This window comes from Phalangium opilio, unplaced genomic scaffold (assembly GCF_054372755.1).
Source record: "Phalangium opilio isolate 3A_F unplaced genomic scaffold, DU_Popi_V2 ptg000105l_1, whole genome shotgun sequence".
Classification (NCBI taxonomy): Eukaryota; Metazoa; Arthropoda; class Arachnida; order Opiliones; family Phalangiidae; genus Phalangium; species Phalangium opilio.
Window position 1 is genome coordinate 8,420,686 of NW_028324207.1, and position 10,058 is coordinate 8,430,743.

A 10,058-nucleotide genomic window follows, 5' to 3' on the forward strand; every position below is an offset into this window, starting at 1 on the left:
TAGAGTTTTCCGAATTCATAAACAATTTCATATTTCAAATAAAAGTACAATCGTTATCCCAGCTGGGGATCGAACCCAGGACCTTTGGATTAGGAGTCCAATGTGCTATCCACTACACTACTGGGACACGTTTGTACGCTTGTCCAAGAGTTTTCAGAATTCATAAACAATTTCATATTTCAAATAAAAGTACAATCGTTACCCCAGCTGGGGATCGAACCCAGGACCTTTGGATTAGGAGTCCAATGTGCTATCCACTACACTACTAGGACACGTTTGTTATTTTGTCCAAGATCTTTCCGAATTCATAAACAATTTCATATTTCAAATAAAAGTACAATCGTTATCCCAGCTGGGGATCGAACCCAGGACCTTTGGATTAGGAGTCCAATGTGCTATCCACTACACTACTGGGACACGTTTGTACGCTTGTCCAAGAGTTTTCAGAATTCATAAACAATTTCATATTTCAAATAAAAGTACAATCGTTATCCCAGCTGGGGATCGAACCCAGGACCTTTGGATTAGGAGTCCAATGTGCTATCCACTACACTACTGGGACACGTTTGAACGCTTGTGAAAGAGTTTTCCGAATTCATAAACAATTTCATATTTCAAATGAAAGTACAATCGTTATCCCAGCTGGGGATCGATCCCAGGACCTTTGGATTAGGAGTCCAATGTGCTATCCACTACACTACTGGGACAAGTTTGAACGCTTGTCCAAGAGTTTTCCGAATTCATAAACAATTTCATATTTCAAATAAAAGTACAATCGTTATCCCAGCTGGGGATCGAACCCAGGACCTTTGTATTAGGAGTCCAATGTGCTACCCACTACACTACTGGGACACGTTTGTTATTTTGTCCAAGATCTTTCCGAATTCATAAACAATTTCATATTTCAAATAAAAGTACAATCGTTATCCCAGCTGGGGATCGAACCCAGGACCTTACGATTAGGAGTCCAATGTGCTATCCACTACACTACTGGGACACGTTTGTTACTTTGCCAAAGAGTTTTCCGAATTCATAAACCATTTCATATTTCAAATAAAAGTACAATTGTTATCCCAGCTGGGGATCGAACCCAGGACCTTTGGATTAGGAGTCCAATGTGCTATCCACTACACTACTAAGACACGTTTGTTAATTTGTCCAAGAGTTTTATGAATTCATAAACAATTTCATATTTCAAATAAAAGAACAACCTTTATCCCAGCTGGGGATCTAACCCAGGAGCTTTGGATAAGGAGTCCAATGTGCTATCCACTACACTACTGGGACAAGTTTGAACGCTTGTCCAAGAGTTTTCCGAATTCATAAACAATTTCATATTTCAAATAAAAGTACAATCGTTATCCCAGCTGGGGATCGAACCCAGGACCTTTGGATTAGGAGTCCAATGTGCTATCCACTACACTACTGGGACACGTTTGTACGCTTGTCCAAGAGTTTTCAGAATTCATAAACAATTTCATATTTCAAATAAAAGTACAATCGTTATCCCAGCTGGGGATCGAACCCAGGACCTTTGGATTAGGAGTCCAATGTGCTATCCACTACACTACTGGGACACGTTTGAACGCTTGTGAAAGAGTTTTCCGAATTCATAAACAATTTCATATTTCAAATGAAAGTACAATCGTTATCCCAGCTGGGGATCGATCCCAGGACCTTTGGATTAGGAGTCCAATGTGCTATCCACTACACTACTGGGACAAGTTTGAACGCTTGTCCAAGAGTTTTCCGAATTCATAAACAATTTCATATTTCAAATAAAAGTACAATCGTTATCCCAGCTGGGGATCGAACCCAGGACCTTTGTATTAGGAGTCCAATGTGCTACCCACTACACTACTGGGACACGTTTGTTATTTTGTCCAAGATCTTTCCGAATTCATAAACAATTTCATATTTCAAATAAAAGTACAATCGTTATCCCAGCTGGGGATCGAACCCAGGACCTTACGATTAGGAGTCCAATGTGCTATCCACTACACTACTGGGACACGTTTGTTACTTTGCCAAAGAGTTTTCCGAATTCATAAACCATTTCATATTTCAAATAAAAGTACAATTGTTATCCCAGCTGGGGATCGAACCCAGGACCTTTGGATTAGGAGTCCAATGTGCTATCCACTACACTACTAAGACACGTTTGTTAATTTGTCCAAGAGTTTTATGAATTCATAAACAATTTCATATTTCAAATAAAAGTACAATCGTTATCCCAGCTGGGGATCGAACCCAGGACCTTTGGATTAGGAGTCCAATGTGCTATCCACTACACTACTGGGGCACGTTTGTTACTTTGATAAAGAGTTTTCCGAATTCATAAACAATTTCATATTTCAAATAAAAGTACAATCGTTATCCCAGCTGGGGATCGAACCCAGGACCTTTGGATTAGGAGTCCGATGTGCTATCCACTACACTACTGGGACACGTTTGTACGCTTGTCCAAGAGTTTTCAGAATTCATAAACAATTTCATATTTCAAATAAAAGTACAATCGTTATCCCAGCTGGGGATCGAACCCAGGACCTTTGGATTAGGAGTCCAATGTGCTATCCACTACACTACTGGGACACGTTCGTTATTTTGTCCAAGATCTTTCCGAATTCATAAACAATTTCATATTTCAAATAAAAGTACAATCGTTATCCCAGCTGGGGATCGAACCCAGGACCTTTGGATTAGGAGTCCAATGTGCCATCCACTACACTACTGGGACACGTTTGTTATTTTGTCCAAGATCTTTCCGAATTCATAAACAATTTCATATTTCAAATAAAAGTACAATCGTTATCCCAGCTGGGGATCGAACCCAGGACCTTTGGATTAGGAGTCCAATGTGCTATCCACTACACTACTGGGACACGTTTGAACGCTTGTGAAAGAGTTTTCCGAATTCATAAACAATTTCATATTTCAAATGAAAGTACAATCGTTATCCCAGCTGGGGATCGAACCCAGGACCTTTGGATTAGGAGTCCAATGTGCTATCCACTACACTACTGGGACAAGTTTGAACGCTTGTCCAAGAGTTTTCCGAATTCATAAACAATTTCATATTTCAAATAAAAGTACAATCGTTATCCCAGCTGGGGATCGAACCCAGGACCTTTGGATTAGGAGTCCAATGTGCTATCCACTACACTACTGGGACACGTTTGTTATTTTGTCCAAGATCTTTCCGAATTCATAAACAATTTCATATTTCAAATAAAAGTACAATCGTTATCCCAGCTGGGGATCGAACCTAGGACCTTACGATTAGGAGTCCAATGTGCTATCCACTACACTACTGGGACACGTTTGTTACTTTGCCAAAGAGTTTTCCGAATTCATAAACCATTTCATATTTCAAATAAAAGTACAATTGTTATCCCAGCTGGGGATCGAACCCAGGACCTTTGGATTAGGAGTCCAATGTCCTATCCACTACACTACTAAGACACGTTTGTTAATTTGTCCAAGAGTTTTATGAATTCATAAACAATTTCATATTTCAAATAAAAGAACAACCTTTATCCCAGCTGGGGATCGAACCCAGGAGCTTTGGATAAGGAGTCCAATGTGCTATCCACTACACTACTGGGACAAGTTTGAACCCTTGTCCAAGAGTTTTCCGAATTCATAAACAATTTCATATTTCAAATAAAAGTACAATCGTTATCCCAGCTGGGGATCGAACCCAGGACCTTTGGATTAGGAGTCCAATGTGCTATCCACTACACTACTGGGACACGTTTGTTATTTTGTCCAAGATCTTTCCGAATTCATAAACAATTTCATATTTCAAATAAAAGTACAATCGTTATCCCAGCTGGGGATCGAACCCAGGACCTAACGATTAGGAGTCCAATGTGCTATCCACTACACTACTGGGACACGTTTGTTACTTTGCCAAAGAGTTTTCCGAATTCATAAACAATTTCATATTTCAAATAAAAGGACAATCGTTATCCCAGCTGGGGATCGAACCCAGGACCTTTGGATTAGGAGTCCAATGTGCTATCCACAACACTACTGGGACACGTTTGAACGCTTGTGAAAGAGTTTTCCGAATTCATAAACAATTTCATATTTCAAATGAAAGTACAATCGTTATCCCAGCTGGGGATCGATCCCAGGACCTTTGGATTAGGAGTCCAATGTGCTATCCACTACACTACTGGGACAAGTTTGAACGCTTGTCCAAGAGTTTTCCGAATTCATAAACAATTTCATATTTCAAATAAAAGTACAATCGTTATCCCAGCTGGGGATCGAACCCAGGACCTTTGTATTAGGAGTCCAATGTGCTACCCACTACACTACTGGGACACGTTTGTTATTTTGTCCAAGATCTTTCCGAATTCATAAACAATTTCATATTTCAAATAAAAGTACAATCGTTATCCCAGCTGGGGATCGAACCCAGGACCTTACGATTAGGAGTCCAATGTGCTATCCACTACACTACTGGGACACGTTTGTTACTTTGCCAAAGAGTTTTCCGAATTCATAAACCATTTCATATTTCAAATAAAAGTACAATTGTTATCCCAGCTGGGGATCGAACCCAGGACCTAACGATTAGGAGTCCAATGTGCTATCCACTACACTACTGGGACACGTTTGTTACTTTGCCAAAGAGTTTTCCGAATTCATAAACAATTTCATATTTCAAATAAAAGGACAATCGTTATCCCAGCTGGGGATCGAACCCAGGACCTTTGGATTAGGAGTCCAATGTGCTATCCACAACACTACTGGGACACGTTTGAACGCTTGTGAAAGAGTTTTCCGAATTCATAAACAATTTCATATTTCAAATGAAAGTACAATCGTTATCCCAGCTGGGGATCGATCCCAGGACCTTTGGATTAGGAGTCCAATGTGCTATCCACTACACTACTGGGACAAGTTTGAACGCTTGTCCAAGAGTTTTCCGAATTCATAAACAATTTCATATTTCAAATAAAAGTACAATCGTTATCCCAGCTGGGGATCGAACCCAGGACCTTTGTATTAGGAGTCCAATGTGCTACCCACTACACTACTGGGACACGTTTGTTATTTTGTCCAAGATCTTTCCGAATTCATAAACAATTTCATATTTCAAATAAAAGTACAATCGTTATCCCAGCTGGGGATCGAACCCAGGACCTTACGATTAGGAGTCCAATGTGCTATCCACTACACTACTGGGACACGTTTGTTACTTTGCCAAAGAGTTTTCCGAATTCATAAACCATTTCATATTTCAAATAAAAGTACAATTGTTATCCCAGCTGGGGATCGAACCCAGGACCTTTGGATTAGGAGTCCAATGTGCTATCCACTACACTACTAAGACACGTTTGTTAATTTGTCCAAGAGTTTTATGAATTCATAAACAATTTCATATTTCAAATAAAAGAACAACCTTTATCCCAGCTGGGGATCTAACCCAGGAGCTTTGGATAAGGAGTCCAATGTGCTATCCACTACACTACTGGGACAAGTTTGAACGCTTGTCCAAGAGTTTTCCGAATTCATAAACAATTTCATATTTCAAATAAAAGTACAATCGTTATCCCAGCTGGGGATCGAACCCAGGACCTTTGGATTAGGAGTCCAATGTGCTATCCACTACACTACTGGGACACGTTTGTACGCTTGTCCAAGAGTTTTCAGAATTCATAAACAATTTCATATTTCAAATAAAAGTACAATCGTTATCCCAGCTGGGGATCGAACCCAGGACCTTTGGATTAGGAGTCCAATGTGCTATCCACTACACTACTGGGACACGTTTGAACGCTTGTGAAAGAGTTTTCCGAATTCATAAACAATTTCATATTTCAAATGAAAGTACAATCGTTATCCCAGCTGGGGATCGATCCCAGGACCTTTGGATTAGGAGTCCAATGTGCTATCCACTACACTACTGGGACAAGTTTGAACGCTTGTCCAAGAGTTTTCCGAATTCATAAACAATTTCATATTTCAAATAAAAGTACAATCGTTATCCCAGCTGGGGATCGAACCCAGGACCTTTGTATTAGGAGTCCAATGTGCTACCCACTACACTACTGGGACACGTTTGTTATTTTGTCCAAGATCTTTCCGAATTCATAAACAATTTCATATTTCAAATAAAAGTACAATCGTTATCCCAGCTGGGGATCGAACCCAGGACCTTACGATTAGGAGTCCAATGTGCTATCCACTACACTACTGGGACACGTTTGTTACTTTGCCAAAGAGTTTTCCGAATTCATAAACCATTTCATATTTCAAATAAAAGTACAATTGTTATCCCAGCTGGGGATCGAACCCAGGACCTTTGGATTAGGAGTCCAATGTGCTATCCACTACACTACTAAGACACGTTTGTTAATTTGTCCAAGAGTTTTATGAATTCATAAACAATTTCATATTTCAAATAAAAGAACAACCTTTATCCCAGCTGGGGATCTAACCCAGGAGCTTTGGATAAGGAGTCCAATGTGCTATCCACTACACTACTGGGACAAGTTTGAACGCTTGTCCAAGAGTTTTCCGAATTCATAAACAATTTCATATTTCAAATAAAAGTACAATCGTTATCCCAGCTGGGGATCGAACCCAGGACCTTTGGATTAGGAGTCCAATGTGCTATCCACTACACTACTGGGACACGTTTGTTATTTTGTCCAAGATCTTTCCGAATTCATAAACAATTTCATATTTCAAATAAAAGTACAATCGTTATCCCAGCTGGGGATCGAACCCAGGACCTTTGGATTAGGAGTCCAATGTGCTATCCACTACACTACTGGGGCACGTTTGTTACTTTGATAAAGAGTTTTCCGAATTCATAAACAATTTCATATTTCAAATAAAAGTACAATCGTTATCCCAGCTGGGGATCGAACCCAGGACCTTTGGATTAGGAGTCCGATGTGCTATCCACTACACTACTGGGACACGTTTGTACGCTTGTCCAAGAGTTTTCAGAATTCATAAACAATTTCATATTTCAAATAAAAGTACAATCGTTATCCCAGCTGGGGATCGAACCCAGGACCTTTGGATTAGGAGTCCAATGTGCTATCCACTACACTACTGGGACACGTTCGTTATTTTGTCCAAGATCTTTCCGAATTCATAAACAATTTCATATTTCAAATAAAAGTACAATCGTTATCCCAGCTGGGGATCGAACCCAGGACCTTTGGATTAGGAGTCCAATGTGCCATCCACTACACTACTGGGACACGTTTGTTATTTTGTCCAAGATCTTTCCGAATTCATAAACAATTTCATATTTCAAATAAAAGTACAATCGTTATCCCAGCTGGGGATCGAACCCAGGACCTTTGGATTAGGAGTCCAATGTGCTATCCACTACACTACTGGGACACGTTTGAACGCTTGTGAAAGAGTTTTCCGAATTCATAAACAATTTCATATTTCAAATGAAAGTACAATCGTTATCCCAGCTGGGGATCGAACCCAGGACCTTTGGATTAGGAGTCCAATGTGCTATCCACTACACTACTGGGACAAGTTTGAACGCTTGTCCAAGAGTTTTCCGAATTCATAAACAATTTCATATTTCAAATAAAAGTACAATCGTTATCCCAGCTGGGGATCGAACCCAGGACCTTTGGATTAGGAGTCCAATGTGCTATCCACTACACTACTGGGACACGTTTGTTATTTTGTCCAAGATCTTTCCGAATTCATAAACAATTTCATATTTCAAATAAAAGTACAATCGTTATCCCAGCTGGGGATCGAACCTAGGACCTTACGATTAGGAGTCCAATGTGCTATCCACTACACTACTGGGACACGTTTGTTACTTTGCCAAAGAGTTTTCCGAATTCATAAACCATTTCATATTTCAAATAAAAGTACAATTGTTATCCCAGCTGGGGATCGAACCCAGGACCTTTGGATTAGGAGTCCAATGTCCTATCCACTACACTACTAAGACACGTTTGTTAATTTGTCCAAGAGTTTTATGAATTCATAAACAATTTCATATTTCAAATAAAAGAACAACCTTTATCCCAGCTGGGGATCGAACCCAGGAGCTTTGGATAAGGAGTCCAATGTGCTATCCACTACACTACTGGGACAAGTTTGAACCCTTGTCCAAGAGTTTTCCGAATTCATAAACAATTTCATATTTCAAATAAAAGTACAATCGTTATCCCAGCTGGGGATCGAACCCAGGACCTTTGGATTAGGAGTCCAATGTGCTATCCACTACACTACTGGGACACGTTTGTTATTTTGTCCAAGATCTTTCCGAATTCATAAACAATTTCATATTTCAAATAAAAGTACAATCGTTATCCCAGCTGGGGATCGAACCCAGGACCTAACGATTAGGAGTCCAATGTGCTATCCACTACACTACTGGGACACGTTTGTTACTTTGCCAAAGAGTTTTCCGAATTCATAAACAATTTCATATTTCAAATAAAAGGACAATCGTTATCCCAGCTGGGGATCGAACCCAGGACCTTTGGATTAGGAGTCCAATGTGCTATCCACTACACTACTGGGACACGTTTGAACGCTTGTGAAAGAGTTTTCCGAATTCATAAACAATTTCATATATCAAATGAAAGTACAATCGTTATCCCAGCTGGGGATCGAACCTAGGACCTTTGGATTAGGAGTCCAATGTGCTATCCACTACACTACTGGGACACGTTTGTTACTTTGCCAAAGAGTTTTCCGAATTCATAAACAATTTCATATTTCAAATAAAAGTACAATCGTTATCCCAGCTGGGGATCGAACCCAGGACCTTTGGATTAGGAGTCTAATGTGCTATCCACTACACTACTGGGACACGTTTGTTACTTTGCCAAAGAGTTTTCCGAATTCATAAACAATTTCATATTTCAAATAAAAGTACAATCGTTATCCCAGCTGGGGATCGAACCCAGGACCTTACGATTAGGAGTCCAATGTGCTATCCACTACACTACTGGGACACGTTTGTTACTTTGCCAAAGAGTTTTCCGAATTCATAAACCATTTCATATTTCAAATAAAAGTACAATTGTTATCCCAGCTGGGGATCGAACCCAGGACCTTTGGATTAGGAGTCCAATGTGCTATCCACTACACTACTAAGACACGTTTGTTAATTTGTCCAAGAGTTTTATGAATTCATAAACAATTTCATATTTCAAATAAAAGAACAACCTTTATCCCAGCTGGGGATCGAACCCAGGAGCTTTGGATAAGGAGTCCAATGTGCTATCCACTACACTACTGGGACAAGTTTGAACCCTTGTCCAAGAGTTTTCCGAATTCATAAACCATTTCATATTTCAAATAAAAGTACAATCGTTATCCCAGCTGGGGATCGAACCCAGGACCTTACGATTAGGAGTCCAATGTGCTATCCACTACACTACTGGGACACGTTTGTTACTTTGCCAAAGAGTTTTCCGAATTCATAAACAATTTCATATTTCAAATAAAAGGACAATCGTTATCCCAGCTGGGGATCGAACCCAGGACCTTTGGATTAGGAGTCCAATGTGCTATCCACTACACTACTGGGACACGTTTGAAGGCTTGTGAAAGAGTTTTCCGAATTCATAAACAATTTCATATTTCAAATGAAAGTACAATCGTTATCCCAGCTGGGGATCGAACCTAGGACCTTTGGATTAGGAGTCCAATGTGCTATCCACTACACTACTGGGACACGTTTGTTACTTTGCCATAGAGTTTTCCGAATTCATAAACAATTTCATATTTCAAATAAAAGTACAATCGTTATCCCAGCTGGGGATCGAACCCAGGACCTTTGGATTAGGAGTCCAATGTGCTATCCACTACACTACTGGGACACGTTTGTTACTTTGCCAAAGAGTTTTCCGAATTCATAAACAATTTCATATTTCAAATAAAAGTACAATCGTTATCCCAGCTGGGGATCGAACCCAGGACCTTACGATTAGGAGTCCAATGTGCTATCCACTACACTACTGGGACACGTTTGTTACTTTGCCAAAGAGTTTTCCGAATTCATAAACCATTTCATATTTCAAATAAAAGTACAATTG

General features: G+C 39.8%; 69 non-coding genes across 69 annotated transcripts; all 69 read right to left on the minus strand.

Moving 5' to 3' along the window:
• Window positions 1-54: 54 nt before the first annotated feature.
• Window positions 55-127, minus strand: TRNAR-CCU (transfer RNA arginine (anticodon CCU)). The gene has a single exon. It is a non-coding gene; the product is annotated as a tRNA-Arg (tRNA).
• Window positions 128-199: 72 nt separating this feature from the next.
• On the minus strand, window positions 200-272 carry TRNAR-CCU (transfer RNA arginine (anticodon CCU)). Its single transcript has one exon. It is a non-coding gene; the product is annotated as a tRNA-Arg (tRNA).
• Window positions 273-344: 72 nt separating this feature from the next.
• On the minus strand, window positions 345-417 carry TRNAR-CCU (transfer RNA arginine (anticodon CCU)). The gene has a single exon. It is a non-coding gene; the product is annotated as a tRNA-Arg (tRNA).
• A 72-nt stretch (window positions 418-489) lies between these two features.
• TRNAR-CCU (transfer RNA arginine (anticodon CCU)) lies at window positions 490-562 on the minus strand. The gene has a single exon. It is a non-coding gene; the product is annotated as a tRNA-Arg (tRNA).
• Window positions 563-634: 72 nt separating this feature from the next.
• Window positions 635-707, minus strand: TRNAR-CCU (transfer RNA arginine (anticodon CCU)). The gene has a single exon. It is a non-coding gene; the product is annotated as a tRNA-Arg (tRNA).
• A 72-nt stretch (window positions 708-779) lies between these two features.
• TRNAR-CCU (transfer RNA arginine (anticodon CCU)) lies at window positions 780-852 on the minus strand. The gene has a single exon. It is a non-coding gene; the product is annotated as a tRNA-Arg (tRNA).
• A 72-nt stretch (window positions 853-924) lies between these two features.
• On the minus strand, window positions 925-997 carry TRNAR-CCU (transfer RNA arginine (anticodon CCU)). Its single transcript has one exon. It is a non-coding gene; the product is annotated as a tRNA-Arg (tRNA).
• A 72-nt stretch (window positions 998-1,069) lies between these two features.
• On the minus strand, window positions 1,070-1,142 carry TRNAR-CCU (transfer RNA arginine (anticodon CCU)). The gene has a single exon. It is a non-coding gene; the product is annotated as a tRNA-Arg (tRNA).
• Window positions 1,143-1,214: 72 nt separating this feature from the next.
• On the minus strand, window positions 1,215-1,287 carry TRNAR-CCU (transfer RNA arginine (anticodon CCU)). The gene has a single exon. It is a non-coding gene; the product is annotated as a tRNA-Arg (tRNA).
• A 72-nt stretch (window positions 1,288-1,359) lies between these two features.
• TRNAR-CCU (transfer RNA arginine (anticodon CCU)) lies at window positions 1,360-1,432 on the minus strand. The gene has a single exon. It is a non-coding gene; the product is annotated as a tRNA-Arg (tRNA).
• A 72-nt stretch (window positions 1,433-1,504) lies between these two features.
• TRNAR-CCU (transfer RNA arginine (anticodon CCU)) lies at window positions 1,505-1,577 on the minus strand. The gene has a single exon. It is a non-coding gene; the product is annotated as a tRNA-Arg (tRNA).
• A 72-nt stretch (window positions 1,578-1,649) lies between these two features.
• Window positions 1,650-1,722, minus strand: TRNAR-CCU (transfer RNA arginine (anticodon CCU)). The gene has a single exon. It is a non-coding gene; the product is annotated as a tRNA-Arg (tRNA).
• A 72-nt stretch (window positions 1,723-1,794) lies between these two features.
• TRNAR-CCU (transfer RNA arginine (anticodon CCU)) lies at window positions 1,795-1,867 on the minus strand. Its single transcript has one exon. It is a non-coding gene; the product is annotated as a tRNA-Arg (tRNA).
• Window positions 1,868-1,939: 72 nt separating this feature from the next.
• Window positions 1,940-2,012, minus strand: TRNAR-CCU (transfer RNA arginine (anticodon CCU)). Its single transcript has one exon. It is a non-coding gene; the product is annotated as a tRNA-Arg (tRNA).
• Window positions 2,013-2,084: 72 nt separating this feature from the next.
• Window positions 2,085-2,157, minus strand: TRNAR-CCU (transfer RNA arginine (anticodon CCU)). The gene has a single exon. It is a non-coding gene; the product is annotated as a tRNA-Arg (tRNA).
• Window positions 2,158-2,229: 72 nt separating this feature from the next.
• TRNAR-CCU (transfer RNA arginine (anticodon CCU)) lies at window positions 2,230-2,302 on the minus strand. Its single transcript has one exon. It is a non-coding gene; the product is annotated as a tRNA-Arg (tRNA).
• A 72-nt stretch (window positions 2,303-2,374) lies between these two features.
• On the minus strand, window positions 2,375-2,447 carry TRNAR-CCU (transfer RNA arginine (anticodon CCU)). The gene has a single exon. It is a non-coding gene; the product is annotated as a tRNA-Arg (tRNA).
• Window positions 2,448-2,519: 72 nt separating this feature from the next.
• TRNAR-CCU (transfer RNA arginine (anticodon CCU)) lies at window positions 2,520-2,592 on the minus strand. The gene has a single exon. It is a non-coding gene; the product is annotated as a tRNA-Arg (tRNA).
• Window positions 2,593-2,664: 72 nt separating this feature from the next.
• TRNAR-CCU (transfer RNA arginine (anticodon CCU)) lies at window positions 2,665-2,737 on the minus strand. Its single transcript has one exon. It is a non-coding gene; the product is annotated as a tRNA-Arg (tRNA).
• A 72-nt stretch (window positions 2,738-2,809) lies between these two features.
• TRNAR-CCU (transfer RNA arginine (anticodon CCU)) lies at window positions 2,810-2,882 on the minus strand. The gene has a single exon. It is a non-coding gene; the product is annotated as a tRNA-Arg (tRNA).
• Window positions 2,883-2,954: 72 nt separating this feature from the next.
• TRNAR-CCU (transfer RNA arginine (anticodon CCU)) lies at window positions 2,955-3,027 on the minus strand. The gene has a single exon. It is a non-coding gene; the product is annotated as a tRNA-Arg (tRNA).
• Window positions 3,028-3,099: 72 nt separating this feature from the next.
• On the minus strand, window positions 3,100-3,172 carry TRNAR-CCU (transfer RNA arginine (anticodon CCU)). Its single transcript has one exon. It is a non-coding gene; the product is annotated as a tRNA-Arg (tRNA).
• A 72-nt stretch (window positions 3,173-3,244) lies between these two features.
• Window positions 3,245-3,317, minus strand: TRNAR-CCU (transfer RNA arginine (anticodon CCU)). Its single transcript has one exon. It is a non-coding gene; the product is annotated as a tRNA-Arg (tRNA).
• Window positions 3,318-3,389: 72 nt separating this feature from the next.
• On the minus strand, window positions 3,390-3,462 carry TRNAR-CCU (transfer RNA arginine (anticodon CCU)). The gene has a single exon. It is a non-coding gene; the product is annotated as a tRNA-Arg (tRNA).
• Window positions 3,463-3,534: 72 nt separating this feature from the next.
• On the minus strand, window positions 3,535-3,607 carry TRNAR-CCU (transfer RNA arginine (anticodon CCU)). Its single transcript has one exon. It is a non-coding gene; the product is annotated as a tRNA-Arg (tRNA).
• Window positions 3,608-3,679: 72 nt separating this feature from the next.
• TRNAR-CCU (transfer RNA arginine (anticodon CCU)) lies at window positions 3,680-3,752 on the minus strand. Its single transcript has one exon. It is a non-coding gene; the product is annotated as a tRNA-Arg (tRNA).
• Window positions 3,753-3,824: 72 nt separating this feature from the next.
• TRNAR-CCU (transfer RNA arginine (anticodon CCU)) lies at window positions 3,825-3,897 on the minus strand. The gene has a single exon. It is a non-coding gene; the product is annotated as a tRNA-Arg (tRNA).
• A 72-nt stretch (window positions 3,898-3,969) lies between these two features.
• TRNAR-CCU (transfer RNA arginine (anticodon CCU)) lies at window positions 3,970-4,042 on the minus strand. Its single transcript has one exon. It is a non-coding gene; the product is annotated as a tRNA-Arg (tRNA).
• A 72-nt stretch (window positions 4,043-4,114) lies between these two features.
• TRNAR-CCU (transfer RNA arginine (anticodon CCU)) lies at window positions 4,115-4,187 on the minus strand. Its single transcript has one exon. It is a non-coding gene; the product is annotated as a tRNA-Arg (tRNA).
• Window positions 4,188-4,259: 72 nt separating this feature from the next.
• On the minus strand, window positions 4,260-4,332 carry TRNAR-CCU (transfer RNA arginine (anticodon CCU)). The gene has a single exon. It is a non-coding gene; the product is annotated as a tRNA-Arg (tRNA).
• A 72-nt stretch (window positions 4,333-4,404) lies between these two features.
• Window positions 4,405-4,477, minus strand: TRNAR-CCU (transfer RNA arginine (anticodon CCU)). Its single transcript has one exon. It is a non-coding gene; the product is annotated as a tRNA-Arg (tRNA).
• A 72-nt stretch (window positions 4,478-4,549) lies between these two features.
• TRNAR-CCU (transfer RNA arginine (anticodon CCU)) lies at window positions 4,550-4,622 on the minus strand. Its single transcript has one exon. It is a non-coding gene; the product is annotated as a tRNA-Arg (tRNA).
• A 72-nt stretch (window positions 4,623-4,694) lies between these two features.
• Window positions 4,695-4,767, minus strand: TRNAR-CCU (transfer RNA arginine (anticodon CCU)). Its single transcript has one exon. It is a non-coding gene; the product is annotated as a tRNA-Arg (tRNA).
• A 72-nt stretch (window positions 4,768-4,839) lies between these two features.
• On the minus strand, window positions 4,840-4,912 carry TRNAR-CCU (transfer RNA arginine (anticodon CCU)). The gene has a single exon. It is a non-coding gene; the product is annotated as a tRNA-Arg (tRNA).
• Window positions 4,913-4,984: 72 nt separating this feature from the next.
• Window positions 4,985-5,057, minus strand: TRNAR-CCU (transfer RNA arginine (anticodon CCU)). Its single transcript has one exon. It is a non-coding gene; the product is annotated as a tRNA-Arg (tRNA).
• Window positions 5,058-5,129: 72 nt separating this feature from the next.
• On the minus strand, window positions 5,130-5,202 carry TRNAR-CCU (transfer RNA arginine (anticodon CCU)). The gene has a single exon. It is a non-coding gene; the product is annotated as a tRNA-Arg (tRNA).
• Window positions 5,203-5,274: 72 nt separating this feature from the next.
• TRNAR-CCU (transfer RNA arginine (anticodon CCU)) lies at window positions 5,275-5,347 on the minus strand. Its single transcript has one exon. It is a non-coding gene; the product is annotated as a tRNA-Arg (tRNA).
• Window positions 5,348-5,419: 72 nt separating this feature from the next.
• On the minus strand, window positions 5,420-5,492 carry TRNAR-CCU (transfer RNA arginine (anticodon CCU)). The gene has a single exon. It is a non-coding gene; the product is annotated as a tRNA-Arg (tRNA).
• A 72-nt stretch (window positions 5,493-5,564) lies between these two features.
• TRNAR-CCU (transfer RNA arginine (anticodon CCU)) lies at window positions 5,565-5,637 on the minus strand. The gene has a single exon. It is a non-coding gene; the product is annotated as a tRNA-Arg (tRNA).
• Window positions 5,638-5,709: 72 nt separating this feature from the next.
• On the minus strand, window positions 5,710-5,782 carry TRNAR-CCU (transfer RNA arginine (anticodon CCU)). Its single transcript has one exon. It is a non-coding gene; the product is annotated as a tRNA-Arg (tRNA).
• Window positions 5,783-5,854: 72 nt separating this feature from the next.
• TRNAR-CCU (transfer RNA arginine (anticodon CCU)) lies at window positions 5,855-5,927 on the minus strand. Its single transcript has one exon. It is a non-coding gene; the product is annotated as a tRNA-Arg (tRNA).
• A 72-nt stretch (window positions 5,928-5,999) lies between these two features.
• On the minus strand, window positions 6,000-6,072 carry TRNAR-CCU (transfer RNA arginine (anticodon CCU)). Its single transcript has one exon. It is a non-coding gene; the product is annotated as a tRNA-Arg (tRNA).
• Window positions 6,073-6,144: 72 nt separating this feature from the next.
• Window positions 6,145-6,217, minus strand: TRNAR-CCU (transfer RNA arginine (anticodon CCU)). Its single transcript has one exon. It is a non-coding gene; the product is annotated as a tRNA-Arg (tRNA).
• Window positions 6,218-6,289: 72 nt separating this feature from the next.
• Window positions 6,290-6,362, minus strand: TRNAR-CCU (transfer RNA arginine (anticodon CCU)). Its single transcript has one exon. It is a non-coding gene; the product is annotated as a tRNA-Arg (tRNA).
• A 72-nt stretch (window positions 6,363-6,434) lies between these two features.
• Window positions 6,435-6,507, minus strand: TRNAR-CCU (transfer RNA arginine (anticodon CCU)). Its single transcript has one exon. It is a non-coding gene; the product is annotated as a tRNA-Arg (tRNA).
• Window positions 6,508-6,579: 72 nt separating this feature from the next.
• TRNAR-CCU (transfer RNA arginine (anticodon CCU)) lies at window positions 6,580-6,652 on the minus strand. Its single transcript has one exon. It is a non-coding gene; the product is annotated as a tRNA-Arg (tRNA).
• A 72-nt stretch (window positions 6,653-6,724) lies between these two features.
• On the minus strand, window positions 6,725-6,797 carry TRNAR-CCU (transfer RNA arginine (anticodon CCU)). Its single transcript has one exon. It is a non-coding gene; the product is annotated as a tRNA-Arg (tRNA).
• A 72-nt stretch (window positions 6,798-6,869) lies between these two features.
• On the minus strand, window positions 6,870-6,942 carry TRNAR-CCU (transfer RNA arginine (anticodon CCU)). The gene has a single exon. It is a non-coding gene; the product is annotated as a tRNA-Arg (tRNA).
• A 72-nt stretch (window positions 6,943-7,014) lies between these two features.
• TRNAR-CCU (transfer RNA arginine (anticodon CCU)) lies at window positions 7,015-7,087 on the minus strand. The gene has a single exon. It is a non-coding gene; the product is annotated as a tRNA-Arg (tRNA).
• Window positions 7,088-7,159: 72 nt separating this feature from the next.
• Window positions 7,160-7,232, minus strand: TRNAR-CCU (transfer RNA arginine (anticodon CCU)). Its single transcript has one exon. It is a non-coding gene; the product is annotated as a tRNA-Arg (tRNA).
• A 72-nt stretch (window positions 7,233-7,304) lies between these two features.
• On the minus strand, window positions 7,305-7,377 carry TRNAR-CCU (transfer RNA arginine (anticodon CCU)). The gene has a single exon. It is a non-coding gene; the product is annotated as a tRNA-Arg (tRNA).
• Window positions 7,378-7,449: 72 nt separating this feature from the next.
• On the minus strand, window positions 7,450-7,522 carry TRNAR-CCU (transfer RNA arginine (anticodon CCU)). Its single transcript has one exon. It is a non-coding gene; the product is annotated as a tRNA-Arg (tRNA).
• Window positions 7,523-7,594: 72 nt separating this feature from the next.
• On the minus strand, window positions 7,595-7,667 carry TRNAR-CCU (transfer RNA arginine (anticodon CCU)). Its single transcript has one exon. It is a non-coding gene; the product is annotated as a tRNA-Arg (tRNA).
• Window positions 7,668-7,739: 72 nt separating this feature from the next.
• On the minus strand, window positions 7,740-7,812 carry TRNAR-CCU (transfer RNA arginine (anticodon CCU)). Its single transcript has one exon. It is a non-coding gene; the product is annotated as a tRNA-Arg (tRNA).
• Window positions 7,813-7,884: 72 nt separating this feature from the next.
• Window positions 7,885-7,957, minus strand: TRNAR-CCU (transfer RNA arginine (anticodon CCU)). The gene has a single exon. It is a non-coding gene; the product is annotated as a tRNA-Arg (tRNA).
• A 72-nt stretch (window positions 7,958-8,029) lies between these two features.
• TRNAR-CCU (transfer RNA arginine (anticodon CCU)) lies at window positions 8,030-8,102 on the minus strand. The gene has a single exon. It is a non-coding gene; the product is annotated as a tRNA-Arg (tRNA).
• A 72-nt stretch (window positions 8,103-8,174) lies between these two features.
• Window positions 8,175-8,247, minus strand: TRNAR-CCU (transfer RNA arginine (anticodon CCU)). The gene has a single exon. It is a non-coding gene; the product is annotated as a tRNA-Arg (tRNA).
• A 72-nt stretch (window positions 8,248-8,319) lies between these two features.
• Window positions 8,320-8,392, minus strand: TRNAR-CCU (transfer RNA arginine (anticodon CCU)). The gene has a single exon. It is a non-coding gene; the product is annotated as a tRNA-Arg (tRNA).
• Window positions 8,393-8,464: 72 nt separating this feature from the next.
• On the minus strand, window positions 8,465-8,537 carry TRNAR-CCU (transfer RNA arginine (anticodon CCU)). Its single transcript has one exon. It is a non-coding gene; the product is annotated as a tRNA-Arg (tRNA).
• A 72-nt stretch (window positions 8,538-8,609) lies between these two features.
• TRNAR-CCU (transfer RNA arginine (anticodon CCU)) lies at window positions 8,610-8,682 on the minus strand. The gene has a single exon. It is a non-coding gene; the product is annotated as a tRNA-Arg (tRNA).
• Window positions 8,683-8,754: 72 nt separating this feature from the next.
• Window positions 8,755-8,827, minus strand: TRNAR-CCU (transfer RNA arginine (anticodon CCU)). Its single transcript has one exon. It is a non-coding gene; the product is annotated as a tRNA-Arg (tRNA).
• Window positions 8,828-8,899: 72 nt separating this feature from the next.
• On the minus strand, window positions 8,900-8,972 carry TRNAR-CCU (transfer RNA arginine (anticodon CCU)). The gene has a single exon. It is a non-coding gene; the product is annotated as a tRNA-Arg (tRNA).
• Window positions 8,973-9,044: 72 nt separating this feature from the next.
• Window positions 9,045-9,117, minus strand: TRNAR-CCU (transfer RNA arginine (anticodon CCU)). The gene has a single exon. It is a non-coding gene; the product is annotated as a tRNA-Arg (tRNA).
• A 72-nt stretch (window positions 9,118-9,189) lies between these two features.
• TRNAR-CCU (transfer RNA arginine (anticodon CCU)) lies at window positions 9,190-9,262 on the minus strand. Its single transcript has one exon. It is a non-coding gene; the product is annotated as a tRNA-Arg (tRNA).
• Window positions 9,263-9,334: 72 nt separating this feature from the next.
• Window positions 9,335-9,407, minus strand: TRNAR-CCU (transfer RNA arginine (anticodon CCU)). Its single transcript has one exon. It is a non-coding gene; the product is annotated as a tRNA-Arg (tRNA).
• Window positions 9,408-9,479: 72 nt separating this feature from the next.
• Window positions 9,480-9,552, minus strand: TRNAR-CCU (transfer RNA arginine (anticodon CCU)). Its single transcript has one exon. It is a non-coding gene; the product is annotated as a tRNA-Arg (tRNA).
• Window positions 9,553-9,624: 72 nt separating this feature from the next.
• On the minus strand, window positions 9,625-9,697 carry TRNAR-CCU (transfer RNA arginine (anticodon CCU)). Its single transcript has one exon. It is a non-coding gene; the product is annotated as a tRNA-Arg (tRNA).
• A 72-nt stretch (window positions 9,698-9,769) lies between these two features.
• On the minus strand, window positions 9,770-9,842 carry TRNAR-CCU (transfer RNA arginine (anticodon CCU)). The gene has a single exon. It is a non-coding gene; the product is annotated as a tRNA-Arg (tRNA).
• Window positions 9,843-9,914: 72 nt separating this feature from the next.
• Window positions 9,915-9,987, minus strand: TRNAR-CCU (transfer RNA arginine (anticodon CCU)). The gene has a single exon. It is a non-coding gene; the product is annotated as a tRNA-Arg (tRNA).
• Between the last annotated feature and the right edge of the window lie 71 nt (window positions 9,988-10,058).